At 45.9% G+C, this 9,200-nt stretch overlaps 1 pseudogene; it reads right to left on the bottom strand.

Moving 5' to 3' along the window:
* Positions 1–3,875: 3,875 nt before the first annotated feature.
* On the bottom strand, positions 3,876–4,018 carry LOC147032898 (U1 spliceosomal RNA; annotated as a pseudogene).
* Positions 4,019–9,200: the final 5,182 nt, after the last annotated feature.

Consider the following 9,200-nt stretch of genomic DNA (forward strand, 5'->3'; position numbering starts at 1 on the left):
GAATCCTATTTAACTTCAGGCAGAGTTTAACGTTTATCCGATTTGGTTATAAAATCCTGCAGAAAACCCACCGACACTGATAACCGATGTCTACACAAGTCCTTTCTTTGTGAAACAATTTATTTTCTAATTATCCATTTAAACTTCTCACCCTCGAACAATGAACTTAAGAAATCCCCATTTGTTGCAATATTATTTGGTTCTATTTCATTTATTCTGACTTTTAGTAAACAGTTAGACCAACCCAATTCAATTCGCTTCCACATTACATCAGAGAGTTTTATTCTAACTTGGTACTTGGTCAGTCCCAAGGAGTACAAGCCACTGAGATTCCATACTTCCTCAGGTACTTGCACTGAAACAATTTTACATTTCAAAGCATTTTATACTTTCATGGGAGAGTGGTGGGGGCAACCAACCCAGACTGCATACGTGTCCTTTAGGCGAGAAGCCACTACATACATTTCAAGGCAAATGTTCGCTGTTATCAGCCCAGGTCAAACCACTCCAGACCAAGACTTTTATCAACATTTAGGGCAAAAGTCTCTTGGCCAGAAAGGACAGCCAATTCAACTTGTAGCATAAAACTTACATTTCTAAAACTCCTTTTGTTACAATTTAGAATACATTAATATAAAATTTTCCCCTACACTCCCCCGTTTTTTTTTTAAGGGGAATTTGAATAATTTTTCTTACACATGATTACCATGTCCCGTTCCTGAAGGAGAAAAGATTTCCATTACTCAAGTTCAATCAACAATGGCAGCGAGTGCTCATATCAGAAAAAGAGTGAGTTTCCATTTAATTTATGGCCTGTTCATCAGCATGTGTCACACATTGAAAACATGATACCCGAAGTCAGAAGATAAACAGGTCAGGGTGTGGATAGAGCAGCAGCCAACGGGAAACACAATCGAAGCACTCCTTGAGCTGAGGAGAAGGTAGATGTGGGCAAGTATGAGCTTGGGCCGGACACTGGGTTGAATGAGACGAAAAGGACTCGAGAGGTGAACAGAGATCCAGCCCCAACAGAGCCTGGGGTCTCGCAGCAGCAGTCCGTGCAATCAGGCCTCGCACAAAGCGAGCTGTGCACGTTAGATGCAGTCGCTTTGCAGCACGAGCCCCCACCCGCACCATTGAACACATGTTGCAGAGGACTCGCAATGTGGAACTCCAGGCCTGTCGTACATTGAAGCAACCACAGCAAGTTCATGATGTATTTGCAGAGCAGCAATCGAGAATGTGGCTGAGAACATTCCTTCAGGCAGGCACCACACAACGCCGACATTAAGACTTTGCTCAACCTTCTCCTCAGCGAGTTTTTTCTTTCTTTTTTTTTCCACATTGCTCCATCTTATCTCCTCAGGAAGGGGTACAGTTTCATGATCACGGGTTGAATGCTCAATCACCAAAATCTGGGTTCTCTCATCGTCCAATCTTTGTATGGAACTTTTTCCAAGCTTCATTTTTAGACAAAATCGTACATTTGCATAGTTCAACTGCATTCAACACTCCGAAACAAACAAAATCAAAGTTAACATCGAGTAAACATCATCAGTAAACATCATGGGCTCATGTATTTCCACAAGACTGACAAAGGTTTTTCTAAAGCATTCAACTTGCATTGTCAATATTTTATCTTTTCCTTATTATTTCCCTAAATGACAACTAAAATATACAGAAATCTCAGTTGTATGTGTACTCAAAACATTCATCTCATTTGCTATTTCCACGTTAAGGCAAACAGTCTTTATCAGGGTTCCAATTTGCGATCAATAATTCTTTTCACAAAAAATATTCCATCATTTATCCCAAAATATGAAAGTAATCTATTTCTTCAAGAACCGAATCCAATTCGATTTTGCACAGTTACCATTTTAACATTCATATCTGCTAAACAATTTAGTTTCATTCACAAATAGTTCCAGAGCAACTGCCATTTTTTTATTACCTTGATTTAATTCTCAGTAACTTTTCCTTATCCTCAATTAACAGATTAACAAGGGTTTTTTTATGAGCTTAGTCTGAAAGTAACTAACACAGTTACCGCACAACCCCCAATTTGAGAGTTCCACTCTGCTCGGCCATCCTGGCATCGAGTTACCGAGCTGCAGAGCGTAACATATCTCAAAAATAATGTTTAACCAATCCCTCTTAAACAACTTTTGGTCAAGACAATAAAATATTATCTTTTAAAATCCATAAATCAAAAATTAAATCTTCAGCGTCTATCCAATTGAATCATGAATTTACCTTGACTGAATCGATCAAAGGGTTACACTGGGTTGTTTGCCATTGTCTTCCCAGCACAAGTTCAGGCAACCTCAACATTCGCAGATGAATAAAACAATATGCCTATTTCAACGTCCATCTGAGGGCATCATCAATTATCTGTGAATCGCCCCACGTGATAAACATCATCAAATCATTGAAATCATTCCAAATCATGTTTCTACATTTAAATCACATCTTTTAAGTACAATGGTTACAACTCAGATCAAATCTTCGAAACATTCACAATTGTTATTTCAATTTATCCAATCCCGATGGCTTTTAAGTAAACTTGAGCACTTTTTCCCCAAATGGACTTCACTTTAAACAGATTCAGTAGAGAGGGTGTGCCACAAACACCAAGCAACAAGGAAAAGGAATTCTCTCCACATCCGGTGGGAAGAAAAAGAAAAACTCTGACAGGCAAAACACAGTTTAGCATTACTCTGTCATGGCTTCAACACACACACTAACGAGCATTGCATCTCATAGACTCGCGTGTGATCACGTGACAAATACCAATCACATTTCTATCTCATTTTTTAAAGTCATTGCCAACGGCATGCACACTTCGACACAATAGCTCCCCATCCTCTTGAATCTGCATATGAATGTAATTTCACACTTGAAGCTAAGACTCAAACACAGACTCAGTGGAGAGACATGCCACCCCCCACAGATCCAGTGGAGGGGGCGAGCTGCACTGTCGCAGCTTGCGACCTTCGCATGGACATAAAAAGCCAAGAATGCATAACATGCCAACCCAAACACACCCACAGCTTAATTCAGCACGAGTTCGTCCTCAGACTGTCTTGCCGAGGTGGTTTTAATTATTTAATTTATTTTATGAATGTCCATCTCTTCACGCTTTATTTGTTGCAATATTATAATTTCTAACAAGACATTCATGTATCACATCGTCCAGCAGTCTTTCATTTCCCAGCAAGCTCACAATCGCTTCCAATTCAGACCCCCATTTAATTGAATTCACACACACAACTGCGACCTTCCTTCGCGTTATCAGCACCAAACCACGAACATCCAGGCTGTTTTATTTCAACTCTCTGCCTGATATTTCTTCCTTAGTTGTTAAAAATATCGTCAAAATCCCAACAGAACACGTTTCATTGCAGTGAATATTGGACTCACACAAGTTTCATTTTTTTACTCTCAGCAACACATGCATCTCAATGCAAATCACCAGCCACGCTCCCAGCCGGTCAATCGTCTCCTGCACTCTACAAAACGTTTCGTGCAAAGCATTGCGTTTACAAATCCGTAAAACCTCCACGTCATTCGTCTCCTGCACTCTACAAAACGTTTCGTGCAAATCATTGCATTTACAAATCCGTAAAACCTCCACACAATTTAATATAACAACCTCACTGCCAACAAAGTTCCAGTGAGTTCAATGAACAAAAGGTAACTCTTATAACTCTTACAAACAGGTAACTTATAATATTTATCTATTTTCCACTTAACCATAACCCTATCTCGGCATCTCAGCCGTGTCCTTGGCCTCTCTCTCGGCCGGTCCGTATCAATGCAAACATTTAATTACTCCTCTGGCTCCTCGTCGAGCCTCTTGTTGTACTGTGTCCTCTGCACTCCTCAAATTGTACAGTCGAGTTTCCCACATTTGGGGAAAATCGCAAGGGTCAACCTTTCCCCCTGAAGTGCAATGGGTGGGCCTCACCCTGAGAATACTGTCTTAATGATCACAGTATCTCTCCTATCAGGTAAGTATCAATGTAAGTCCTCTTCTCCTCCAGAACTTTTCTAAAACAACTACAGTACTTATTGTTTACTTTAAAACGGACTCTCTCCGCTGGATCCTCTTCCTTCTATCAATAAAATTATCTGACAATGAACTTTTCTTTGTTCGAAATGCGTTACCTGCTGAGAGTGCTCTCCCTTACCTTCGCTCAAGCACTTGTCATTCCTCCAGGCACTGCCTCCGGCAGATTAAGCACCTCCGGTCACGAGCACCGCAGCAACCTCGGTTCGAATCCGAGTCACCAGGCGCCAACTGATGTGGATTTTTTTCACCCACCCTGTTTTGATCGTTGAAGGATTCTTCCTGGTTGATTGTGGAATCCTATTTAACTTCAGGCAGAGTTTAACGTTTATCCGATTTGGTTATAAAATCCTGCATAAAACCCACCGACACTGATAACCGATGTCCACACAAGTCTTTTCTTTGTGAAACAATTTATTTTCTAATTATCCACTTAAACTTCTCACCCTCGAACAATGAACTTAAGAAATCCCCATTTGTTGCAATATTATTTGGTTCTATTTCATTTATTCTGACTTTTAGTAAACAGTTAGACCAACCCAATTCAATTCGCTTCCACATTACATCAGAGAGTTTTATTCTAACTTGGTACTTGGTCAGTCGCAAGGAGTATAAGCCACTGAGATTCCATACTTCCTCAGGTACTTGCACTGAAACAATTTTACATTTCAAAGCATTTTATACTTTCATGGGAGAGTGGTGGGGGCTACCAACCCAGACTGCAGACGTGTCCTTTAGGTGAGAAGCCACGACGTACATTTCGAGGCAAAGGTTCGCTGTTATCAGCCCAGGTCCCACCGCTCCAGACCAAGACTTTTATCAACATTTAGGGCAAAATTCTCTTGGCCAGAAAAGACAGCCAATTCAACTTATAGCATAAAACTTACATTTCTAAAACTCCATTTGTTACAATTTAGAATACATTAATATAAATTTTTCTCCCACAGCGCACGTGAGTAACATAGCGCTTCCACATTACATCAGAGAGTTTTATTCTAACTTGGTACTTGGTCAGTCGCAAGGAGTATAAGCCACTGAGATTCCATACTTCCTCAGGTACTTGCACTGAAACAATTTTACATTTCAAAGCATTTTATACTTTCATGGGAGAGTGGTGGGGGCTACCAACCCAGAGTGCAGACGTGTCCTTTAGGTGAGAAGCCACGACGTACATTTCGAGGCAAAGGTTCGCTGTTATCAGCCCAGGTCCCACCGCTCCAGACCAAGACTTTATCAACATTTAGGGCAAAATTCTCTTGGCCAGAAAAGACAGCCAATTCAACTTATAGCATAAAACTTACATTTCTAAAACTCCATTTGTTACAATTTAGAATACATTAATATAAATTTTTCTCCCACAGCGCACGTGAGTAACATAGCGTGCGTGGGTGAAATGGCGAGTGTGAGTGAAATGGCGAGTGTGAGTGAAATGGCGGGTGTGAGTGAAATGGTGTGCGTGAGTGCATGCGGGAAATTGAAACGTGGACGGATTCAGACGGGAGACGGGAACCGAATGGGCTGCTTGTAGCTATTTTGGTAACCGCGCCGGTTTCACGGGACGCCGCGTACGAGGCCTGTTCGGCATTTAGCGAACGGCCCTCGCACGCGCGTCTCCGTACAGGGAATCCGGCGCGGGAATGTCCCGTGTATCGGAAAAGACAGTCGCGTGGACGGTTAAAATGGCGGCGAGGGTTAGGTGAATTTGGAACACGCGGGTTCCCACGTGGGCACGTGTTCGGGGCATCACATGCTGCATACCGCGTGATCTGTTCGCGGAGCGGGTTTCCGGGACGTTACGCGCGTGCCGGCCGGCGCGAGAAACAGCGCAGGCTCGGCGCTCAGGTGACGTCATCAGCGGGAACCTCGCGGCACGAATGCCGGACAAACAGCGCACGTCCTGCGTGGGGAATTCCCCGCGAGCGAGCGCTGTTTGGAATTGGCAGGGTGACGTCATGGCCGCACGGGTCGGCCGTTGGAGGGGATGTTGGCATCGCCCATAAGGACGAACGGGCGTGCCGAAAACCGCCACCATGGAGGTGCAGAAAAGAAAAAGAGCCTCGCTCCAGGTATACGGCCTGGCAGGATGTGGTGGACATCCTGTAGTTTGGGCATAGGAGCACTAGTTAGTAGGACGAGTTAGTATAGTTAGACCGGTTTCATGGGGACATGGGTTGTTCCTCATGGAGCCCGTGGAATGGGTTAGTTAGAGGGGATGTTAGGATAGATTTAGAAATGGATTCATGGATTTTTGGAGACAAGGACAGACATGGAATGTTTAGTGGGGATGTAGCTTAGCTACGTAGAGTAAATGGAACGTGCATTATTCTAAGGGATGACGAGGGAGCAAGAGATAGTTAGGGTATTTAGTTAGTAGGATGGCAGTGTGGAGTGTTGGTGTGAGTTGAGAAATAGAAAATGTGTGGGGAATGAGTGAGGGCCAGCGGGCCTGTGTGAATGGAGTGAATGTGGTATGGATGGTGCGATGAGTGATTGGGGGGAGGAGTGATTCCCACCCAAGGGACCCCGGGGTCAGAGTAAAGTCAGTTAGTGGGTTAGCCAAATTTACAAAATGGAGGTCGTTTTGCTGTTGGTGCGAGTGTAGGCCCGAAACCTGTTTGGAGGGGTGCAGGAGTCCTATTGACGGGCTGGGAGCGTGGCTGCGAACGGTGAGTATCGCTTAGTGGGCATCCCGGGCACCGGACTAGTCTGCCACGGTAGGCCAAGGGCCCAAGAAGGGCCGGGATAGCACAGTGGGCATGGGTGGGCCCGCATGAAGCAGGACCCATAGCGCCAATGGCCGCGTGGACCGTGTCGTGGGCATGGGCACCCGCAGAAAAGGGGCCCGTGGCGCCAGCCTGCCACGTGAGTGTCGAGGGGGAGTAGCTGTGGAGGGCATTCCCCAGATCTTAGGGAGCTGGTAGGCTCGGAGGCAGCCTGAGGGCCCGAGGGTGCCATGGTTGGAGATTCGGCAGAGGGTAGTTCCTGCCAAGTGAGCCACGCTGCCCAGCCACGAAATTGTGCGAGGGCATGAATGAAATTTGAGGGCTAGGCCCAAATGTATAATGGACACCAACACAGGTGACGGGAATCATGGTTTTTTAGAACCGATAGTTTAAAGTGTCAGGCGTTTTTGGAAAGCCCCGGGGTAGTTTAAGGGTAATGAATGCTAGGATAGTTAGGAGATGTACCCCTTCGCACGATCCATACCTTCGCTCATTGTAGGCTGCTGTACCTGCTTGGTAGATCGCTGAACTCTGAGGAGGCCATTCTGAGGCTTTGTTGGGCCTCAAGACAGGACGCTAGTTTCTCCATATTCCCCTCTAAATAGGATTTTAGGGGTTGGGAGTAGGCGAGGTTGACGAGAGAGGTTAGCCGGACAAAGACGATAAAGGGGGTGAGGGAGACAATTATAAAAGGGAAATAAAATAAAGAGGGGATAAATTTTGTTGTGTTGTGTGGCAAATTATGGGAGTGGGTATGGACAGAGACAGGCAAAGGCGATAGAGTGGGGGAGACAGTAGGCTAGGTCCGAGCCCGCCTTCAGAGCGGCCGGCACCACCGCACTCCCTCCAGACTTGATGGAACCACACCAGAGGCCGGCCAGCTTCACCTGTCGGCCTGTTGTGCTACAGCCGCCTGTTCTGCATGGGCTTGCCTTGCCATGCCGTGTTTGCCTGCCTCTGCCATGACCCCATGCCTGCTGCCCTTGTTTGCGTTTGCCCCTGTATTCATTCATCGCCATGTGCGCCAGGATCATCCAGTTTTGTAAGGACTGCCCTACAGGCAGCCACACCACGGCGACTGCATTGGTGCAGCCCGTGCATCGTTTTGCCTCCATCCAGTCCATTTTTGTGTTTTGCATCTTCCATCCGCTGCATCGTTCATCCAGTTCATGTCAGGGAGGAGCCAGGGACTGCATTGGGCAGCTGGCTACCTCCCTGTTGCTGCACAAGGGAGCCAGAGATTGCATTTGGGCAGCCTGGCTACCCCCTTCAAATGGCCTGTGGGATGGCATATGGCATGCCGGGTTAGGGAAAGTTGCCTCCAGCAGTTGAAGACGAAGGAAAAGGAAAAAAAAGGGGGACCTTTTGAACAGGCCCTGAAGACGTCTGACCTTCAGCTGCGGAGCACTCATCCTCACATAACTGTTGACATTGCTATGCCTTCTCTCCCACAGATGCCAGGTGCTGGGCCATGGTTAGTGTAAATAGATAAGTAAAAATTGTAGATAAGTTGAACCCCACCTGCATGTTTGTTTTAGTGCCGGCAGTTTTAGTTAAGTTGTCCGAATGAGTCTGTGTGAGTTTGTTTAGTTAGTTACGCAGCACATGAAGTTATTTATTTTTAGGACATGCATAAAGAAATGTCACACTCAGGGATCCGTAGGTAAAATGTATGAGGGGAAAACTTACACATGCTGGTCACACGAAAATTTGATAACTCGGGACGAGTCTGTATAAAGGGGAGGGGGTAGTGTTGCGAATCTGGAAACCACGATCGCACTCAACATTCAGGCTCTTTTAGCTCAGTTATCTCAGTAAGTACGTGTTCCATAGATAGCTCGCCTTCCATTGTTTAATGGGTAAATCTGTGTAAATGCGCTCTGATCCATTTTAATAGTTAGGGTTCAATCAGAACAACAACAAAGAAGAACGACCCTCCCCCGCAAAGAAGAACGACCCCCCCCCCCACAAAGAAGAAGAAGAACCCTCCTGTCCCATGATTCAACAGTGTAAACAGAAATAATGGTTGGGGCAGGGTGGCTGAAAGCAAGGTAAACAGCCCCCACCAGCAGTTGCGGGGGGGGGGGGGTGGCGCACGAGCACGAATGAGTCACGCCGGAAGTGAGGCGGGGCTGAGAGGGATAAGAGGGGGACCCTCTGCTTTGCTCGGGTTGGTTCGGGTTAGTCTTGGGTTAGTCTTCGGTGAGCCTTCGCGGTTCATTGGGTTCGTGTTCTGGTGGCTTTTGTTCTGCTTGGTGGAGTTGGTTGCTCTGCTTCGTGGCCTCATCTTGGTTCGGATGGCTCTTCTTGATGCGTGGAGCTCTTCACGGTCTCTGCTTGCTTCCCGGTTTGGTGCGACTTCTTGGCCTCATCTTGGTCGGTTGTTCTTCGGGGAAGCGATGCATCGG

This window comes from Eptatretus burgeri, chromosome 2 (assembly GCF_056783735.1).
Source record: "Eptatretus burgeri isolate ZD-2024b chromosome 2, Ebu_testis_v1, whole genome shotgun sequence".
NCBI classification, from domain to species: Eukaryota; Metazoa; Chordata; class Myxini; order Myxiniformes; family Myxinidae; genus Eptatretus; species Eptatretus burgeri.